Raw genomic sequence first — 22,980 nt, forward strand, 5'->3', positions numbered from 1 at the left:
GACTGGGGCCTGACATTTTATTTATGAATTGCCAGCCTCATTCAACAGCTATGAGACCCAATAAGAAATTAATGGTTGCAAAGTTGGTTTGGTTCTCTGTCATGAGCACTGAGGAGTAAGCTGTGGAGGCAACTAAGGTACCTGGGGAGGCAGATCCTGAGCTTCTATCACCTTTTTTCCCTGACAGGGGAGACCAAAAATCCATGACACAGAGAGATGCTGAGTAATTTAAGATGTTTTGTAAAATACTTTTAAAAATAAACAATAATCAAAATCCAAAAATATAAATGTAATCCTTAGTTTCTTCTATTTACCCTTCCACAGGGGAAGTGTACTCATTATTGTTTTGTTATACATTATCATTCCCATCAACTTAAGTAATTTACTTCCTTATTAGTGTCCAGGCAGGTTCTGTAGTTTTTGAAAAGAATAACAAAGGACATGGATCAAGCAGACACAAAACTTCCCTTGGAAAAATTTTTGCAACAGTGTTTGTAAACAGTAGGTACAGAGGATTGCCTCTAAATAATTAACTCATCTGAGTTAGAAATCCCAGTGGCCAAATGAACACCTTCACCCTTGTCCAGATCTCTCTCTAGGCAGAATTGTATGTAAAATGACATTACCAGTTTGGCTTTCTCTGTTTTACACAATTCCTAGTGCTATCCTAACAGCATGACATCCTCAAGCACGTACAGTACAGTCCTTACATACCCCAGGGTGTGCAATACCCTTCAGTATCGTGTTATGAAAATACCAATCTAGAAATGTTGCAACACAGCTTCCCATTATTTTTAGACACTTTGAACTGAAAAATGTACAAAACTAATAATTACATTTTAGGTTCAACATATGAAGTTTGTGGATAGCAGAGCTAAGTGATATATAGCATAGGTGAGACCTGTCCGCTCCAGTGAGAATCATCCCTTAATATTATAGTCACTCTGTGTCATTTGGTTTTGTCTCTTGAAAGCAATGATTGCTTCCTGACCCATCTTTATATTCCAAGATGTGGGAGAGACCACAGTTTGAATTCTTATTAAATTCTTATTAAAAAAAAAAAAAAAGTTGGGGTGGGGTGGGGGAAAGATTTCATGAATATACCATGTTAGATTTTGAAGATTTTTTATATTCTCATATAGTGAGTAGAGATGCTCAAATAACTGCTTTTAGTCTTCTGTCATCTTTGTGAAGTAGAAGAGAGCTACTGGGGACTTCTGTGATCTCAAATGTCTTCTAAAAGAGAAATTATTTCCAAAGGTTTATATTCTTGCTACTCTATAGTTCATTATCACTTATTTGTTCTCTGCTTAATTTGGGTTTGAACCATGCTTACTAAGTCCACCAGTTGTGCTTCCACATCTTGCTCCAATGTCTTTGTTCCCTCAGCAGCGTCAGATGTGCAAAGGGTAAACTGGGTAAGCTGTAAAAGCATAGCAAAAGAAAAAAGAACCAGATACAGCATATCTCTGTATATGTCAGCAGGTCACAAAGACACAGCAAGTGATTTCCACTTTTATTTTTTATTTTTTTTAGGCAGGATTGAAAGTAGGATGCAATATCATTATTACCTGGATTTTCATGCATTGTCATCCCACAGAAACACAGACTCTTGATATTAACAAATTATAACAGAGGATACATCATTTGTGCATTACAGGATGCTGCTAAAGAACACCATTTGGGTTTCTTGTACATGGGAGAATAATTATGCTAATGGTACCTGTGTAAAACAGGGACTTTTAGCTTCAATTATAATCCACCGTATTCCCCAAAGTGTAGTTTATCCTCTATGAAGATCCACATTTTATCTAATTTTAACCAGCCAGTTCATAAAAACTCCCGAGACTTACATACAAACTATGGAGACTTCTACAATTTCTCTTATCACCAATTAGGTTAATCCCTGCCTCGTGCTCTGGAGCATTGGAAACATGTACATTAATGGTAACTGTATGTGCAGTTTAAGGTGAGTCTATTACTGTTAGTGCAGCTTCTCTGTGAATGTCTCAGTGAACATAATTGCAACTATGTCTATTTTTGAAATTCTCTGTTTAATTAGGGATGGGATTTTCACCTTCTCCCGTATTTTCTCACCTGTTCTGAGGAACACAAGATTAACTCTCTAAAATGCAAGGAGAGAAGAGACTGTACTTCCGAGATGTTACCCACAGCAGGAATTTTCAAGCAGCAATAACTACAGTGCATGAATTTTTTTTTTCTTTTTTCTTTTTTTTTTTTTTCTTTTCACTGCCATCTTTCTGTTATTCAGGTGCCATCATAAAGTTAGGTAGGGAGGGTTTCATTACTGAGTAACTGATTACTGTGTGTTCTGTGTCCAGACAATGGCATTAAGCTTGGCACAATGCAATTTACTTCATAGGTGGGAAAAAAAAACTGGTTACACCATGGAAAGTACCATGGAGCCTGGTTTGGTCTGTGATGATCCTGTTCTAAGAGGTGTAAATCACTGTTACTTCATGTTAGTGAAAGAAGAAACATTCCCTTCTTTGCGCTTTTGTTGCTGCATGTGTAAAATGTTTTTCTTTTCTCCAATGTTTGGATAATACCACAAAAAGCCCATGTACCATAGAAAATAGTACAGTTGTAACGTGGTTATAACCAAAGCTGACTCACAACCATCATCAGCGCTAGTTCTGCCTCCTCTCCTGACCTGACTGGGGTAACCCTTCACCTTCCTCAGGACAGCTGAACACAGAGTTCACACAAATGGTCCCAACAGCCTCTACACAAAGCTCTCTGCCTTCTGCAACCGACTGCCCTTCAGCTCAGACTCATCCGTGACTGCCTCTGTAGCATTATATCACTGGGAAATAGGTATTTTTTTTTCCTGTTAGTTGTTCCCAAAATACGTCTGCTCTGAAAAATCAGTGATATAAAAGAAATCTGAAGTCAGTGAATCCAGGTAAGTAACTTTTAAACTCCAGGCCATTGATTTCAATAGAGCATTTGTGAACTGTATTTAATCTTTTCACTTATTATTCTTCTTTCTATATAAAGTAAAATCACTTTTCTTTCCTGCTTGGTAGTAAAGGGAGGACGGAGGCTGTAGTGAGGTGGGGGTTGGCCTGTTCTCCCACGTGCCTGGTGACAGGACAAGGGGGAATGGGCTTAAGTTGTGCCAGGGGAGTTTTAGGCTAGATGTTAGGAAGAACTTCTTTACTGAAAGGGTTGTGAGGCACTGGAACAGGCTGCCCAGGGAGGTGGTGGAGTCACCATTCCTGGAAGTCTTTAAAAGACGTTTAGATGTAGAGCTTAGGGATATGGTTTATTGGGGACTGTTAGCATTAGGTCAGAGGTTGGACTCGATGATCTTGAGGTCTCTTCCAACCTAGAAATTCTGTGATTCTGTGATTCTGTGACTTCTTGTATCACTATGTCCAAGTCTGCTAGTGAGTATTACTGTGACACCTTTTCTTATACTAAGTTTGATTCCACATTTTGAATGAAATCATTGCAATCAATTATAATAATGCTGAGCCTAAATAAGAGGGCAAAATGCACCCCACTGGCAAGACAGTGTTTGGGAAGAGTTTGATTAACCCATACTGGTTTGTCACATTTAGGCCACATTTTATGTTCAAGTATCAGCACCATCCAGAAGCACCCAGCAGCATCTCACTAGAAAAATCCCTCAGTGTAACAAAAGAAGGGCATGGTGTTTCCCCTTCTTAAGAAAACATGAATGTTCCCTGTCACTACCTAGCAGGCACTGTCATTCCCAGGCATAGAACACATCCTGTTAGTGTCACCTCACAAGAAACGCTTGCGGGTGTTTTGCAACAGGGTTGTTGCCATCACTTTCACCCCTGTAAAAGGACAGGAAAAACAGTGGACTACAGGACTCCCAGAGGAGGCCTGGAGAAAATCCAATGCGGTCACAGTCTGCTCCAGACTGGCCCTAGCTGCATGCACCGTGGAGTCAAAATCAACAGACATTAGCCCAGGGATCAGTTTTCCCTCTACTGTTCTTTACGAAAGTAGTATGCCCATGGTACTCCTATTTCCAGAATATTCTCTTCTACTTAACATAGAGAAGTAATGTGAAAGCACACTCACTGGAATCTTACATGCAGAGGCCCAGACCACTTCCAAAATATACATAAAAACTCTGCTCTGTAGTTTGTAGCTTCCACAAGAGCTGCTTTTCAATTTGTCCCTTTCAATAGCTCTTAACTTCTAGGTCATAAAAGCAAACAGTTCCAGCCTCATTGACAAATGTTTCCCTCGCATTACTTCCGTCTAAATGACCAATATCTTATTTTTAATTATGCTGACACTCCCTTGTACATCATTGTGTCTGTGTTTGGTCAAAGCTGAGTGATACAAGAACAGGTTTCTTTGACAGTGATCCTGGACGTGTACTCACAGTTCCACTCCAGAATTACAATACACTATGGTTTACACTTGGAACTCAATGGCCAGTAAGATAACTTCCTAAGTTTATTAGGAGCTGTGGTTTTACTCAGGTGGGCAGCTGAACTCCAGAACAACCTCTAACTCATTCCCCTTCCTCAGAGAGAAAGGGGGAGAAAATATGATGCAAAGTGCTCAAGGGTTGAGAGAAGACAGGGAGATCACTCAACAATTATCATCACGGGCAAAAGATTCAACAAAGGCAGATTAATAAATTTTATTACCTATTACTAATAAGCTAAAGCAGTGAGAAATAAAGAAAACAAACTAAAAACACCTTCCCCCCATTTACCCTCTTCCATCTCCTCCTTCCAAGAGTTTTTAAACAAGTGTTTTAAGTGTTCCTTCCTGTTTCTTAAATCAGCTCTCACAGAGGCACAAACAACACCACTCATTGGCTCTGTTCTGGGCAGCAGCAGGTCCCTTTGGAGTCTTCTGAAAATGGCCTTTATTAAACCTGGGGCAGCTACTGGATTCTTCTCACAGAAGCCACTCCTGCTTCCCCCCGCTACCAAAACCTTGCCAAGTAAACCCAATATATTTGAGTTTCTTTCCTTTTCACAGATGATTTGCTGATTCAGAAGAAATATTTCTCATCAAATGTCTAAATATTTGACCTTTAGTTTGAGTTTAAAAATGTTTGATATTTTTTTCTAAGAAAGTATTAAAATAATTGTCTTGTAGTATGTTTAAAGTAACAGCTGAAGTCTATATGATGAACTTGCTTGTAAATAAGAACAAACTATTAGAATAAAGTTTAGAAAGAGAGCTGCATATAATATTATTTTCAACTTTTCAACCCAGTTTACTTTTTTAAAAAATATTTCAGCCAGAAGCTGGTACTTGTATAATTCCGCCTATAGGACTAAGGCTGGTTGTCCCTGTCAGATTTAAAGGACCTGGAAAACATGCTGGAGGCAAAGAGGGAAAAGAATGTCAATGAAAGTCACAAACTATTAAAAGTTACTTCAGTTATAATTTAGAATGAAAAAAGAGAAGTGCATCAAAGATAACCTTCAGATTTTATGGTAGATTTTGAGATTTTGGAAAAGTTTATAGGCAAGTCAAAGTTGCAAGATAAAATCTTATTAAAAGATACAACATAAATTGAAAATCTAATAATAAATTTGTGATTAATTAAAATGTTTTTACTCTAACCTCAATTTTCTGTCAAAAAATAATGTTAGATTCATGCTGAGAAGTCACTTTGGACTAGCAGCTGAATTCACAGAATCACAGATAGTTGAGGTTGGAAGGGACCTCTGGAGATCACCTAGCCCAACCTCCCACTCCAAGTAGGGCCAGCTAGAGCAGGTTACTCAGGGCCATATCCATTTGGGTTTTGAATACTCCAAGAACGGAAACTTCAAACCAATTTGGGCAACCTGTTCCAGTGCTCAGTTACCCAAATAGTAAAAGAGTTTTTATCTTGCATTTAATTGTAATTTCATTTTTTTCAGTGTTTGTCCATTACTGCTTCTTCTGCCACTGGACACCCTAAGAAGAGTGTGGTTCTGTATTCCTCATTACCTTTCATCAGATATTAATCCTAATTGCACTGGTAAGATATCCCCAGATCCATCTCTTCTTTACTCTGATCAGTCCCTGCTCTCTCAGACTTTCCTCATGTGTGAGATTTGCCTGTCCCTTCATCATTGTTATGCCCCTTTGCTGGAGTCTCTCCAGTATGTCCATGTCTATCCTGCTTTGGGGAGCCCAGCACTGGGCCCAGCATTCCAGATATGTCTCACCAGTGCTAAACAGAGAGGAAGGATTATCTCCCTCAGTGGCAGCATTCAGCATTCATCCCAGTAGGCTGTGAGCCTTCTTTGCAGTGAGAGCAAATTTCTGTCTTGCATTCAATTTGATGTTCACCAGGATTTCTCAGCCAGACAGTTGGTAGTATGTACTGATGAAAGGGTTATTTATTTATCCCTAGGTTCCGGGCTTTATAGTTATTTTTGTTTGATTTTTTTTTTTTTAATCATGATTCAGCTTTTCCATTAAAATAAATAAATAAATAAATCCCTTAGACTGATCTATCAGTACCAAAAGTTTACATTTCAATAAATCCGTGCTTTCTATGAAAATAAATAAATTCCTAATCAACTTTAATATAAGTAGAAAACAAAATTTATATTTTTTATTTTCATATGCAAAACCTGAAAGTAACACTTACAGAAACTGCAGCATAATAAATGACTATCCTTCATTCTTAAGAATCTCAAAATCCTCAAAAACTCTTTAAACAATTTTTAATGAGATGCAACCACTTATATAGCTGCAACCATGCATTTAATAACCTCCTATTATCTAGCATTCCACATAGCCCTAGGTGATGGGCAAATTTGAACCAGAGTATAACAACAGCCCCTTTAATTCCTATTAAAAAAATAAATAAAAAAGATGGGGGAGGGGGGAGGGAGAGAGGGAGAGAGAAAAGAAGAAGAATCTGAATTTCTGGGCTTCAGGAATTTACATAAATTCTGTCTTTTTCAAAATTGTCATTCAGCCTCTGTTTAAATGAGTATAAGCCTTTGCAACGTATCTTATTCCCAACATACATCAATATAGCTTCTCCAGTAGATCCATAACCACTTACTCAGTCAGGACTCTAATTCTTTTTGTTTATAGTCATACGATCTTCAACTGCAAAAAGATACTAAATCTTTCTAATCTTCTCTTTTAGAAAAATAGTTTTTCTTAATGAAGGATTTTTTTGTAGACTACCATTGTGGTAAATTGTTTTTACTACACTTTATTGTTTTAAGGAAACGGAGTTTGTTCATTTTTTTGAATGTGTACACACATACACAAAAAAGGCTTGCTTTACGTATTTTATTCTATTAATTCTAAATATTCACATAAAGCTAAAAAGAGTGGCATAAATTCCAGTCTGCATGAAATTTAAGAACCGACACATTAACAACTGTGTTATTCATTATTACTTTTTGGCTAGCTATTAATTAAAGTGCTGAGGCAGATCACAAGTAAAATACATAAATAACACAATATATTTCATCTCACTAAAATCTAGAAAAGTCTGTGAGGCGTTTAGAGGAATCCTGCATGGGCAGATATAATGTAACATAATGGCAGATAAATTCACTACCGAGAAATGCACAGCAATGCTCTTTGGATAAAATCATTTGAAAGCATTTTTGCTGAATTACAGATGAACTGTAAAAACTTAGAGGGAACTAAGAAATAGAATAGGAACAGGATGCAAAATAATATGAAATCTATTGTTTTCCTGGTACAGAAAATAATGATGAGATCTCTCTTGGAATTTGCTGTTCAGCTGCATTTGTCTTATCATGAAAATGGCCTGTGAGCAAAAAACTACCTAGATTTGAAAAAGGAAAATGGTAAGTTAGACAAAGAGATTCGTGAGAAAGAATGGACATAAACACTTGAACTTTAATTTAGAAAGAGGTAACAAGGACAAGAATGAGCTGTTCTTAATGTGCTATTATTTACGTAATTAACATTTGAAATACATTCTTAACTATTACGAAATTCAGACATTTAGTATATTTGAAAAAGGTTTTCAGTCAACTCCTTCTACAACTGTTCTTTAGATCTTTAGATTATAAAACTGTTGGATACGCAGTTCCTTCTGGAATTCTAGTAGACATTAAGTTGGATAAAACAAACTATTTTTTTTCTTTTTTTTTTTTTTTATTTCAAGGCAAAAAAAGACTGGAAAACAAATCAGAAAAATACAAATAATTTTCCCAGGAGGCAAGCTTGGTGAGTCAACAGAGCAGGTGCCAGGCCTGAAGCTACATGTAAGTATGCTGTACTAGGAGTACATTAGACTTGATGCTGACATTCTCCCATGCTTTGTTAGAATTTAAGGGCTCCCCCATGGCAATATAGAATTCACAGAATCCATTTTCTTCAGCTTCCCTCATTATGCTAAAGATAACAGGGTAAAAATCAGCTTGAATAAATGTATTTACAAATAGCTGAATTCTTATAAACTAAAAATTAAGGAGAGAAAAATAAGAAAAGGCAGATTGGGCCACAAAGGTTATTCCTCAAAGGAGGCCTATCACATACAATAGCAGTCTTGAACAGAACCAAGTTAAAAAGGAATATTTTTTCATAGCTTTGGATCTTTTTGCCCCTGAACAGCAACCCTGAACTTGGGGCAAGTGCCCGGAGAGTAGTGGTGACTGAAAACTACAAGGAATAGCATGCTGGTATAAGAGATGCTATCTCCTCTCCCCATCACAGACACAGAAAGACAGCATGGATTCATCAAATAAAGTTTACATTGTGTATTATACAGAACAGACTCCTCTGAAATTATGGTAATGGAAAGTTCCACTAATCTCACTTCACTGGAGGAATAATATTAGGAAAAATATTCAGTGAGTGCAAAATGGCAAAAACATGCTTTGGGCAAAAGAGGAAAAAAAAAAAAAAAAAAAAAAAGAGGAATTCTCTCACCTGATTTTCATGAAGGGATAGATAACACTAATTTGACACCAAACTGCCATTTGCTTGTCATGAACAAACATTTCTCAAAACCATCACTTTTATGCCTCTTTTTCCATTTTAGATTTTTTTTTTTTTTTTTTTTTTTTTGTCCTCCCCAATAATTTAGTCTAAAATGCTTTTCTTCTATTTGGATTTTTTCTTTCTCTTACGCTGCGTTCAATCTCCTTCTCACCCTTTGCTTCAAAGTGTAAGTTGTCTTTCCATACACCTCCACCTCTATAAATCTTATTTCTTGATCTAATTTACGGTCTAGGCTTTCTTTCAATACCTTCACATAAAGCTCTACCCCTAAATATTGTCATGTAAAAGAGTGCCAGTAAAGAAAGTAAACTGAATAAAACAAAATGATTGAAAATATAAGAAAAAATATCAGTATCATGCAGCCGTTTTGCCTCTTTTTCATTCCTTATATTCACAAGATAGCCTTCTTCACTGTTCCTGGGCACTCAGCTAGAGAAAAGCAGAGCTTGAGGTTCTTCAGATACACTTCAGTTATCTTGTTTTCCTATGTAGTGATAAATTAATAAATTAGTGAATAATTATTACTAACAATTAAACAAGAATTAATATTTTAGTGGATTCCATGTGTAATTTCCCATGTTTCCCCCCCAAAAAAAGAGTAAAAGAGTCCTAGGAGTTTAATAATGCAGGAGCAATTTTCAGGTTACATTTTCTGATCAAGTCTGAAAACATAAACTACTCTGCTCTGAGACTACTCTGCTCTGAGCTTCTGTTTCTGCATATAGTAGGATTATGGCAAAGCAATTCATACTGCTCTACCTTTAATCTGTATCAACAGGAGGGCCAATTTAGTTTGTCTGGGGCTGGTACTTAAAAAGCTTGACAGATGTAACCTGTGAGAGGCAAGCAAAATAAGCGCAAATAGGGCATTTATATATATATATATATATATATATATATATATATAAGCTTAGTAGCTTCATATATATATATATATATATATGAATATAGAATATATACATATATATATGCTATGTGAATTTCCACATTTCAGGAACGGATACATTTGAGTGATATGCTCATGCTGTGTTTTGTTTCCAGACTCCAGAAGTCTTTATACGTTTTCCATTAATTGAGCAATGACCGTGAATTGGTTCTGCTTGTAAGCAAAGCAAAAGAAATACCTTTTCCAACATTTTTTTAAACATTTTCTGTTTTTCATCAGAAAGAAGCTTTCTACAAAGTATGATTTTTTTACAGCTTTATATGTATTAGAATATTTGCATCCCAGAATTGAGAGATACTGGCTTCTTGCAGCTTATTATGGAATCTTGCATAACTGTGTTTAAATCTTGCAGTTTAATTAACCATTTGAAAATTAAAAGAAAAAAGAAAAAAAATATAAAAAAAAAAAAAGAAAAAAGAAAAAGAAGAAAAAAAAAGTTGAAGAAAAAGAAATTCACCCATATCCTTTCCATTTATGTTAAATTTATTCTTTTAATCAGCTTAGCTGTGATAAGTGGCTCCATGAAATGTTTTTATAATGCTTTCCAAGAGGTTTTTGTTTACCTGTGTTATTCAGGCACATTAGAGCAGCAGGTATTTGCTAGTGACTGTTTAATAGCATAGAGCCAGTTTGCTACTTCATCTCTTCTTCCTGAGGCAGCCCTGAGTGATATAACCTTAGTAGCTTCATAATGACAGCTTATTAGGTCTGTGAAAACTAAACTAATACTATTTGTCTGGAAGCAATACAGAGACAAACCCATGATTGCTCCTCTCCTAAAAGATATAAAGATATCCTACTGCATCTGAGAACTATGTCATACTTGCAAGATCAATGTATTTACAGCTGTTGTTTGTTTGTTTTATACTGGTAGAAGAATATATCATGATATATATGTTAAATATGGCTTGCACTGCTGTTTGAATGTAGGAGCTTGGTCTTGTGATACAGTGTTAAAACAGGAATTTGGGGGGGGGGGGAAATATAGGTAAAAAGTTCATGGGTTGATGTAAGGAGAGAGACATCTTTCAGCTGTTGCTGTTGTGAGAAAAACAGTCTTAGCTTGGAGAAGATTAATTTATTACCAATTAACAGGCTAGAACAATGAGAACTAAAAACAAACTAAACACACCTTCCCACCAATCTGTCCCTGTTCTACCATGAGGTCCCTTTCACAGGATGCAGTCTTTCAGGAACAGACTGCTCCAGCATGGGTCCTCCATGGGCCGCAGCTCCCTTCAGGCCCCCTGCCCCTGCATGGGCTCTTCTCCACAGGCTGCAGCTCTGGCCTGGGGCCTGCTCCTGTGGGAGCTCTCTATGGGCCGCAGCCTCCTCCAGGCCACATCCACCTGCTCAACCGGGGGATCCTCCACGAGCTGCAGTGTGGAGATCTGCTCCATGTGGGACCCGTGGGCTGCAGGGGGACAGCCTGCTCCACCAGGGGCCTCTCCACAGGCCTCATGGGAACTTGTGCTGCATGCCTGGAGCACCTCCTGCCCTCCTTCTGTATGCACATTGTTGTCTACAGGGCTTGTTCTCACATTTTCTCACTCTTCTCCTAGCTGCTCTTTCACGGCAGCTTTTTCCCTCTCTTTGGTATGTCTTCATAGAAGTGCAACCAACATTGCTCATAGCTCAGCTCTGGCCTGTGGTGCTTCCCTTTTGGAGCAAGACACAGCTGACTCTGAAGTGACGTGGAGCAGCTGCTGGGCTCTTATCAAAGAAGCCACCCTCTCACACCATCAAAACCTTTCCATGTAAACCCAATACACCTGTGAAGGATATTTCCATCTCATCTGTTTCGTAGGAGCTGGAAACTGCTATGAAACATTTAGAAATGAAAACTCCCTGATCTTCACTGTCCTCAGAAAACACATTAGAAGGAGAAGTTTTATTACATTTCTTGGGAATAACCTGCCAATCAGATTCACTTTGAAGGGCAATAGCTTCATAGCAGGAGACAGGACCCAAACTGTGACAGCAAAGGATGCATTTTCAATGCCCAAGAGGTTTTCAAACTGATCTATCCAACAAAACTATACAAGGTTTTAAAATTCTCCTTCCATACAGCCAAAGAACTTCCCAAGTTTTTCATCACAGCAAGACAGCACCTTTCCCCCAAGTATGTAATATCCTGCTAGTTGGATAAGTATTTCAAATATCAGTCATATATATGACAGAAAATGAAGTAGGGCTTCTCCTCCAACACTGAGGCCAAATGACACAGTACAGCTCTCATACACTCAGATAAACTCTCATACTTCCAAAAACAGATTGGCCATGGCCAAACTGTCTATTGGGAACAAGCAGTGGCCTATGTTAATTCTCATATCATCCTGCCAATTGTGTAGGAGACAAACAGCTGGACCAAAATAAAATCAGGGCAGAAGTAAAAATAGTATAGACAACTATATGTCAGTGCTTAGGCATGTGCCCTTCTAGCTTAACACTGGCCATAACCAAGTTATGATATAAATCACTGTTGCCCTGCTCATTCAAATTTAAAATGTCTTAACTTCTATTTGATTCTATATAGATATACTTTAGAGTACATTCAGTTTGTGTAACCCATTATAACTTTAACCCACTGTTTTGGGGTGTCAAAATTGCCAGCTGTGAAACATTTCTGCATCTCTTAATGGCAGTCAGCATTGGTATAGAACCTGAGAACAGATTTACAAAGTATTTCGTTCACTGTGTAAGTATCCACAGGCCACACGACATGATTTTAACTGTAACATTAATACATTTCTATTGTGGCACAGAAGCACAAAGCCATAAATAATTTGAGTCAGAAGGGATCTCTAGATGCCATCTAATGTAACCCTCTGCTCAAAGCAGATTTAATCTGACCAGGTTGCTCAAGATCATGTCTAGACAAGTCTGGAACACCTCCTAAGAAGGAGATTCTACAACATTTCCAGGCAACCTCCTCCAGTGCTTAGCCACCCTCATGGTAGATAAAAATCTCCTTAGAACTCAGAATTTCCCATGTTCCAGTTTGTGTCTTTGCCCCTTGTCTTAAAGCCATGCACCTTTGACAACAGTCTGTGCCCATCCTTTCTACATTCTTTGATCAGGTACATGTAGGCAGCAATAAGGTCTTCTCTGACCTTTTCCTTTTAAGGACCAAACAGCCCCTTTTTGTTCTGCCTGTCCTTGTACATCATGTTCTCTGCCTCATGATTATCTTGGCTTCCACTGGACTTGCTCCAGCCCAAAACTGGACACGATGCTTCAGTAGCTATTCAGAAACTGGAATTATTCCAGTGAAAGAACCCTTCTGAAGAACATAGTTAAGGCTTTATTTCAGACACCTGATAGGTGGAATCCAGTTTAGAAATGCCACACATAAAAAATGCCACAGATATTGTCTCCACTCACCTTTTCTTCATGTGATTATTTGATTGCTGCTACAGATGTCAGGTCCCAATGTTGCTAAGAAGCAGTAGTACTGATCAAGTCATACACAGAAGACAAGATTATATTTCTTTCACTTCTAATTGTCTCAGATTAAAATTTCTGATTTTCCATGGCAGGAACTACTGGAAGTCTTACAAGTAAGCCATAGTCCATAACCATGAAATCAATTTGCATCATTATCAGAAAAAAATGGACATGTGTATCCCAGTCTTTCCATTTCCTTTTTCCCGTTTGTTCAGTCTCTTTTCTTGCACAATCTGAATTGGTTTAAAGGTGCATATTTTGTTCACTATGAGTAAGTCTGGGAGAGTAGACACCCCTCACAGCTCTTGATGCTCTCCAAGAGGTGGTAATTGACTGACCACATGCTTAGACATTTGGAACTGAGTGTTCTGCACAGCACTTTCCCACTATTAAGCAGGCTAAGTTGATCTGACCCAAATTACCTTTCAGCAATCCATTTTTTTAGCACTTTCATATGGGATCTCTAATCTCTGACAGGAGATTGAATTAATTTACTGAAATATGTGACCATACTTAACAATCGAACTCATGTGCTTTCTGATTTGGAGCCAAGATTTACATAATTATTTCTATTTTTGAGATGTCAGAACTGACACATTTCCCAAGTGCCTATGTTTAGCCATTTTTAGCTTACGCTTGCCTTAAGTGAAGTATAGTTCTTCATCTCTAGTTTTTTAAGTACCTGGCAGACTTTTGCTCTTCTGCGGTTGCAAAATACAATTCTATATAGATAAGATAGCAGTCTACTGAGACCTTTAGATAACTCTGCTCTGATTATATCAAACACAGCTAAGGTTCTTTATTGTTCTTTCTGATATAAGGCAATTTCAAGAATTACAACAAATAAAAGGTAACATAATTTAAAACCAATTTTGTCTAACCAGATTTATCAGAAATATTAGATATCTTAACTATTTGTAAATTGCAAAGTAGATATTGTAAAGATTTATTTCACCCTCCTTCCTCTCTATTTTTCATACTTTCATTTTTTATTTTTATTTTTATTGTCCTTTACATGATATCTGAAGACAGAAAGGAAGTTATTGAATGCTCTTACCTTTCAAAAAGCATGCACACACACACATTCTTTCAGTTAATGTTTCAAAATGTTATTTATTCATAGAATAATTATAACTTACATGCAAAGAGTATAATACCAGGAACTTCTAAAACATAACAGACTACTCATTAAACAAAACAAAACAAAACAAAAAAACTGTATAGAGATGATAGTCCTTCTTAGCAGCCCATTAGATGTCATGCCAAAGGACACAGAGAAAACTGGCACCAGTCATTGTCTAGCATCTCTTGCAGATCATGAAGTCACACTGAGCAATACCATGTATTGTTTTACATATTGGCAAATCGTGGTAGATTATGTGGATCCGGTACAGATCAAGAGTATGTAGAATTATATATTCCCCTATTATAGTAATTTATTTGGCATTTTCAGTAGTTGTCTGCTGTACAAGATAAAAATTACAGAAAAAAGCTTGACATTTCTGTTTCTTCTTTTGGGATGCAATTTCTACCTGAAACAGCTTCAATAGTTTCCCTTCACATTTAAGAGTCTCCTTTCACTGGTCAGTTTTATTTCAATAAGTTAAAAAAACAGTAATATCCAGCCTGTAAAATGTCCCTCGTCCTTCAATCCTTAAAGCATCACATTTTTCAAGGGGTCCTGTTTCTGACAATTCCTCCAGCTTCCTGCAAGAGTGAATCATAACAGTTATATACAAGAAGGCTGAATTGAAGTCCTTCAGAAAACTTCTGTCCTCAGATTTCTTAAATTCTGAGATAAATTTTGGAATCAATACATGTTAGTATGCTTAACTATATGAAATAATCTTATTCCTGTCTATCAGTTTACTTATACACAGCAATAAATTTGTCAGATACTATGTATAACATTGTTTTTTCTTTCATATTTCAGGAAGGAAAATTCTAATGAGACAAATTACTCTGTAAAGCTCCTTTGCATGGGGGAATAGAGACAGATGCCAGAAAGCACTGGGGGGGAAATTAACATTATGATGCTATGAGAACACTTTGAATTACTATATGCTCCCAGGGTACAAACAGGGATTTAACATTCTCTTCTCACTTCCATTCATTCTCAGTCTGCAATTCTGTCTGTATAACTCTGTGTCTAATAACACTGTATGTAAAAAACAACAACAAACAAACAAACAAAAAAACACTCTGAACTGGGAGCTGAATATGTTCTTCAGTCTTAGCGTTGGTTCTCTTTCTGCCATTAGCAGACAACATATGGATAATGGGAAAAGCAAGTGACAGAGAAGTCCATAATAAAACCATACCATTATATAGGACATTGGCAGAACATGGCCGCACAAAAAAAAAATCGGCAATGTTCTTTCAGTTTAAATAAAGAATGAACCCTTATGGACTGTATTGCTAAACTGATAAATGCCTTTTAGCAAAGTTCAGAGTGGAAGCTGAAGCTATAGCAGAGAAAAGAAAAGTGCAAAATGTGTTGGGAGAGTATAAAACTTAAAAGTATAATAATCTACTAATTCATGTAAGTTGTGCGTATTGTCCATACTGCCTTACATTTGTACAGAAAAGTACCCATAGGCAAAGCAAACATTAAACAAAAACTGAGACATGTTCTGAATCTTCACTGGCACATTGACCAGTGGCAAAAGGACTGTTTCAACCTTCCTAAGCATGTATTTCTCTCAGATATTTCACTTTATTGCATAAATCCTACAACCTAACAACCCCATTGTGGCTATGCTGGGTAGTCTTGATGGTCCTCCTTGTGAACCTTGCCCTTGATTTTTATTTTTCCCTCTCCTGCAGCCTTTCTTCAAAATCAGCAGGAAGCATTGCTGATTGTCCTGGCTTGTATGAAAGTTACACTTCAGTTCCCAGAAATTCTGTTTGCCTTCTATTAAGCCTACAAGACAAGAAATGATGCCAAAGCATTATTTCTTAATGAGAATAAGCCATTTTACTCCTGTGGCACATCTTCGACTGAAACATTGGCATGTTCCACCTTTGCATATTCCTAAGGAGAACCTATTGTACTAACAATTCCCTAATTTTCAATGTTGCCAGAAAGTTAACTAGGATGAGCTCTTCTTTCTTTCTTTCTTTCTTTCTTTCTTTCTTTCTTTCTTTCTTTCTTTCTTTCTTTCTTTCTTTCTTTCTTTCTTCCTTCCTTCCTTCCTTCCTTCCTTCCTTCCTTCCTTCCTTCCTTCCTTCCTTCCTTCCTTCCTTCCTTCCTTCCTTCCTTCCTTTCTTCCTTTCTTCCTTTCTTTCTTCCTTTCTCTCTCTCTCTCTCTCTCTCTCTTTCTCTTTCTCTCTTTCTTTTTCTTTCTTTCTTTCTTTCTTTCTTTCTTTCTTTCTTTCTTTCTTTCTTTCTTTCTTTCTTTCTTTCTTTCTTTCTTTTTCTCTCTTTCTTTCTTTCTTTCTTTCTTTCTTTCTTTCTTTCTTTCTTTCTTTCTCTCTCTCTCTCTCTCTCTCTTTCTCTTTCTCTCTTTTTCTCTCTTTCTTTCTCTTTTTCTTTCTTTCTTTCTTTCTTTCTTTCTTTCTTTCTTTCTTTCTTTCTTTCTTTCTTTCTTTCTTTTTCTTTCTTTCTTTCTCTCTCTCTCTCTCTCTCTCTCTCTCTTTCTCTCTTTAATTCTTTTTTTTTTTTTCTTTTTTCTGTGAAGAGAAAATGGGAAAGATCTCACAGCCCATTAAACAAGCAGTTCAAGTCTTAAAGTGCTGCACTTAAGCACTCAGTCTAGAAGAGCAGTGGGTTTAATTTGCACTGGTATGCTACTGGTATACAACACTAAAGGTCTGGCAAAGTTTTTATTTAGAATACTTTATGAAATCTCAGATAGGCAGCTTACCACATGTAGGTGAGATAGGTTTTTGTTCATTCATTTGTTTGATGGTGTTTGTTTGTTTGTTTGTTTTGGGGGAGGGGTGGTTTTGTGTGTGTGTGTTTTTTGTTGTTGTTTGTGTTTTGAAGTTGCTTGTAAAATAACTTCAGGAAGCAGTGAAAAAACAGTGCTAAACATTGCTCTTTTTTTTTTTTTCTTTTCTGAAGCAAAGCTGGCTTCATTAACCTATAGTCAATGTAGGAATTAGCTTATTGCAAACTCTGCATCTCATATGCAAGCTGTTTGATCTGTAAACCCCTTTGACTATAACCACCAAATAACCTCAGTTCACTGCTTCAGTCTTACCTCCTGGCTAGATCTCAGCAACTGTACAGAGTGGACCACTAAACTCAATGCAACAAAATTGATTTACTATAGCTAAGAATTCATTTCAGATTTTCCAGTTATATATATTCAATTAGTTCAGATGGATTTTAAAATTTGCTGATAGTATTTTCTGACCTAAAGAATAATGGCATTTAATTTATATAGCTATATATCTTCTGGTTTTGGTTCAAGCTATCCAAAAGATTTTAAAAGATGTTTCCTTGGTATTTCTATTCTCAGTTAATACTTTATGATGGCTCTAATTCTTAGACTATCTGTGATAGACAAACCAACTGGAGACATGACCAGAATCATTTTAGACAAGCATTTAACAGTGGTAATATGTCAAAAGCTTTCAGCAAAAGCACTTTTTATTCCAGGGTTGAAAGGCATTGGCAAAACAGTCAAAAAATAATAAACCTTTTTATATATTAGTTTTACAACCAGCATTCATACATGTAAAGACTCAAAGTGAGTTAAGATTTGAAAGCCTAAATGGTAATGACCTCACTATGCTGGGCAATTTGTACAGAATTCAAAGGGAGAGAAATCAGCTGTCATCTGGTTGTCTTCTGCTCAATTGTAGGTAGCATGATTACATCTTAACTATTAAACACAGAATTAGGGACTTAGGGCACTGAACGTATAAGTCCCCATAGTTTGAGTTCAAGAGGCAAGTGGCAATGTCCAAGCTCTGTAGTTTGGACACAGGAAAACGTGTACCACACTTCAGCTACTGCAGACAGCTGGGGAGGGATTCACCATCATATATCAAACAGCCTAGGTGAGCTGGTATGTTACCTAGGTTTCACTGACAGCTGTGACTCCTCTGATTACAATTGCTTAGACACCTAGTTCAAAGGTTGACACATATGTTTGGGTACCTTTACCTGAATCTGAATCCTGCTTTTGAATTCCAACAACTAACGTCAAGACTGGGATGTTTTATGACAGGACTAAAACAATCAGAGTTACTGCACTGCAGATGAAAAGAAATTAGTAAACCAAAGCTATGGGAAAAGAAAACAAACAACCCCAACATTCTGCTGATTTATAAAAATAAAATGAAAAATGGAACAGACAGATCTCCATCCTCCCCAAAGCTATGTTTTGGTAATCCATAGGCCACACAGTTCAGTCACTGTAGAAAAAGGTACGATTATGCATTCAGCAAAAAACAGTAGGAGCAGTCCAGATGGTAGAGAAAACACAGTTTTAGTCATGCCTCAAAGAAATTACAAACCTTGCAATAATCATACAGCAACTAGAAAGTGAAAAACACACTATCTGGAAAACTGGAAAGCCAAGGGTCACAGTGATAAACTCACATGATTAGTCAGCACTGGCAGGTTCTTGCTACCTCTGAATGCAGAAAGTCAGGGTATTGCAGTGGTTTACCATAGTGAAGACAATCAGTTACAGTATTCTGATAATCATTTTAGATTCCTAATACTGCCTTTACCTCTGTTTACTGACTACGTAACTACATATAAGTTGCACAGGCTAGTGACCTGTACTCTTTCCCAACAGGAGACAGCAGCTTTTGCAAAGGCATGGAGGCTAAGCATAAATACCATTTAAAAGGCAACTGACTTCAGACTGTACGTATGAAATTTGGTATGAAAACACTGGTTCTGACCATGTGCTGATAACTCCACAGGTGAAGGCCCTGAGTATCATTCAAGACTGGCCCAAGAACATCACACAGAAGAGCAGTGGTTCAAGGCTTTGTGTAGGACAGCTACTAGTTCCAATGGTGTGATCCTCACCTGGCATAAAGAATTACTGAAGTAAATAGTGCTGTGTTGATTTATAACAGTCATAGATTTTTTTTTGTCAGTGAAACATTTTCTTAAGAGGTAACATAATCATAATGTAAATATGGAAGTCTGCTTTTAAATATTTTTTAAATATTATGTATAGTTTTATAGATGAAAAACAATAATGACAATAAATGTAAATTATAAGATATTTTGCAGGTTTTTGTTGTTGTTGTTGTTGTTGTTTTGTTTTGTTTTCCTTTTTGCATAGCATGGCATGCTGCTGAGATGCTATCTGTATCCAGGATAATTTTAACTTGGCTATGTGACAATTTCAGTACACAATATGCTCATGCTTTGCACAAATGACTATATAATGTTTCATTAAGGACTGTAAATACCCATCAACCTAATCACAGAAATGCTGTTTCAGTGATTTTAGGGCCATTTAATCTGGGCTATGATGACAGGGATGAATAGCTTTATTTTATTAACAGTTGCCATTGCAATTACACAGAGAAAAATATTTTTGTGCAAAAATTAAGCAGCCTTTCCTGTTGTCCTGAAGCATTTGAGCAATATGAGTATCTTTATAAAAAGGCCTTGCAACTGTCATAGGAGTGTTTCCCTTGAGAGAGGTTTCTATATCAGCTTTCTAACTCCTCAAATAAATAAATAAATAAATAAATCAGCTCCAACCATGACACCATGACATGCTGTTTTTCACCTCTTGTTTGCCTTTTATGTGATTACCTTCCCAAACCTATTCTCTGTAATGGGATTAGTTCATTCCAGCGTTACTAGCCAAAGACCACCCAAACTTGGCTAGTTCTTAATTATCTCTGAAGAATGGACGAATTGAGGCTGCAGATAGGTTAATTATTTTGATATCTGAGATTTTTTATATACTCTGTTGCCATTTCAATCAACTCTGTCACTCATGTGAAACCACAGCTCATCATGAAAATACTTGTGGGAAACACATTGAAATAACAACAAAAAATGTAATTTAGCTTTTTTATTATTATAGTTCAGAAAATAAGAGTAGGAGTAACTTTAAAGCACAGAATCAGATTTAGAACAACATGTACATGAACAACACAAACATGAGTAGAGGAGGATACAATCTTAAAGGACAGGCATCTTTGGTCATGCTGTCTGCATACATGGATATGACTGTCTTTTAAGGACTGTTACTTATTTGTTTGTTTGCTTTGTTTTCAAAGAAAAATATATTTAGGATGCAATTTCAATACTCTGCCATTTCTAAAAAAGTATAGTTCTACCTGTGTTCTGGACCTATCCTGGTTAAGTCAGATTTGAGTCAGCCTTTATCGTCTTCTGATCACCACAGAAATTTATTAATTGCTTTTGGTTCTGTGGGAAATATGAAGAGTAGATAGGTTCTTGTAGCAAAAATAGAAAACCAGAGAAAGTTAAAATAGAAGAATAGAAGTCAAATCATGTATCAGGAAATATTGGCACATATTCATGGTAATGACCACCTTTATTATTATTATTATTATTATTATTATTATTATTATTATTATTATTATTAATTGAATTCTATTTGTTCTGATTATGATAGTACCACACAGGGATATATCTCCTCATTAGTATGGGTTTCTTATACCTGCCTCTACAGTATTACCTTGGATGAACCTATATAATTCAATAAAACAAGTTCTGGAGGATATTCACATTTTGCAGGCTTGGAGGCAACTGGCTGAGCAGTAGCCACTCTGGGAAGAACCTGGGGTTACAGTGAATGCTGGGTTGAATGTGAGCCAAGAGTTGCATCTTAACATAAGACAAACTGTAGTGGGCTACACTGGGAAAACCATGACAAGAAGATCAGGAGTTTTTATCTCCTTATAACAAGTGTTAATGATGTCATACCTGAAATACTGCATTCAGCTTTCTGCCCCAAATTCAAGAGAAATTGTGAAGAAATAGAGAGTAAGTGAGACAGTTGGGATCAGAAGCACATAACGTAAAAGATATTGAATGCCTTGAGGGTCTCATTTGGTCTGCAAAGGGGTGATCTAACAGCTGCCTGTTGGAAGAAGAGTGACCAGAATAATTGAACCAAACAGTATGATATGTAGAAGTGGACAAATTAAATATATATATAAGTTTTGAGAGTTTAAATTTGTAAAATAGGAGAGAGGAATAATTATTGGGTACAGTAGCACTGGAACAGTCTGTCCAGCAAAGTGAGAATTTTCTGTCTCTGGATATTCCTATGACTTGCCAAGACAAATCATGACTGACCACTCTAATGTTGGCAATAATCCTACTTAAACATCAAGCTAAATTAGGTAATATACAGAAGTTGTGGTCAATGGCTCTATGTCCAGTTGGAGGCTAGTGACAAGTGGTACCCCTCAGGGGTCTCTTTAGGGACTGGCACTGTTTAATATCTATATCAGTGACATGGGCAATGGTATCAAGTGCACTGTGGATGTCCCGTTCTTGGAGATGTTCAAGGCCAGGCTGGACAAGGCCCTGGGCAACCTGATCTAGTGGGTAGCATCCCTGATCACAGCAAGGAGGTTGGGATTAGATGATCTTTAAAGTCCCTTTCAACCTAAGCCATTCTGTGATTCTATGGCTTTATAAGTTCCTTGTAGCATACATTTCTATGATTACATGCCTGAAGTCTTTCATTTTTAATATGTGCACATATTTAGTAGGACAACCTCAAGTCTTGTTTGAAAACATCATTTAGCATCTGAAGTAGATCTTCTGTTTAAACAGAACTGTGGCACTGAACCTGGTAACAAAGTAAATGGGTTTAAATAATTTAAATAATAATCATATTTATTAAAAAGCAGTGCTGGAAAAACCTTTTGCAACCATACAACTGTCCATTGCCTATCCACTAATTATAACACTTATGACATTTTTTTCCTTGTGTTAACTCATTAAAATCTCCTTTAATATTGAGTTCTACTTGAAAAGGAAAAGGGCTTGCTGCTTTATGTGCTCTCTCTGGAAGAGGGAATAAGCTACCTAATGATGGGTTTAGGTTCCATGACATAGCAACATGCAGAACGAATTCCTTCAGCATCATTTTAAAAAATATATCTTTGATCTGATATTCACTGAATTCATGAGTTGTTTTGTTTTGTTTTGTTTTGATTTGTTTTGTTTTTATGTTGATTTCAATAGCTTATGGATGTCTTGAATATGCACGGCTGTAGTTGCCCTGAAATTTAGTAGTACCAGATATACGTTCCTTTAGAAATTCAAAGCACTTTTAAAATAATTTCTCAGTAAAACTATAATAATTTTTATACTATACATATAGGAAGATTTCAGTGTCCACAAGGAGTATTAACAGTGAATGGTATGATAGCTAAGAATCTGGGAACAAGAAGGTTTTTGAAAATATAATGTGATATAAGAATACAATATTAGGATTTTAAAGAAGACAAGTTTAAAGATGTGTGACCACAAGTAGTACTACTGATGACTTTGGCTACATTTTTAATAAAGATAAATCTCTATATGGCAGTGTAATCAAAGCAAAGGGATACAGGATATTGATCTTGCTTTGGAAGAGCTAATGGAGACAAGTAATGCCAAGACTAAAAATGTCCCAAGATGTAGTGGAATGTGTATGGGTTTT

The sequence above is a fragment of the Anas acuta genome, chromosome 2 (genome assembly GCF_963932015.1).
Source record: "Anas acuta chromosome 2, bAnaAcu1.1, whole genome shotgun sequence".
Classification (NCBI taxonomy): Eukaryota; Metazoa; Chordata; class Aves; order Anseriformes; family Anatidae; genus Anas; species Anas acuta.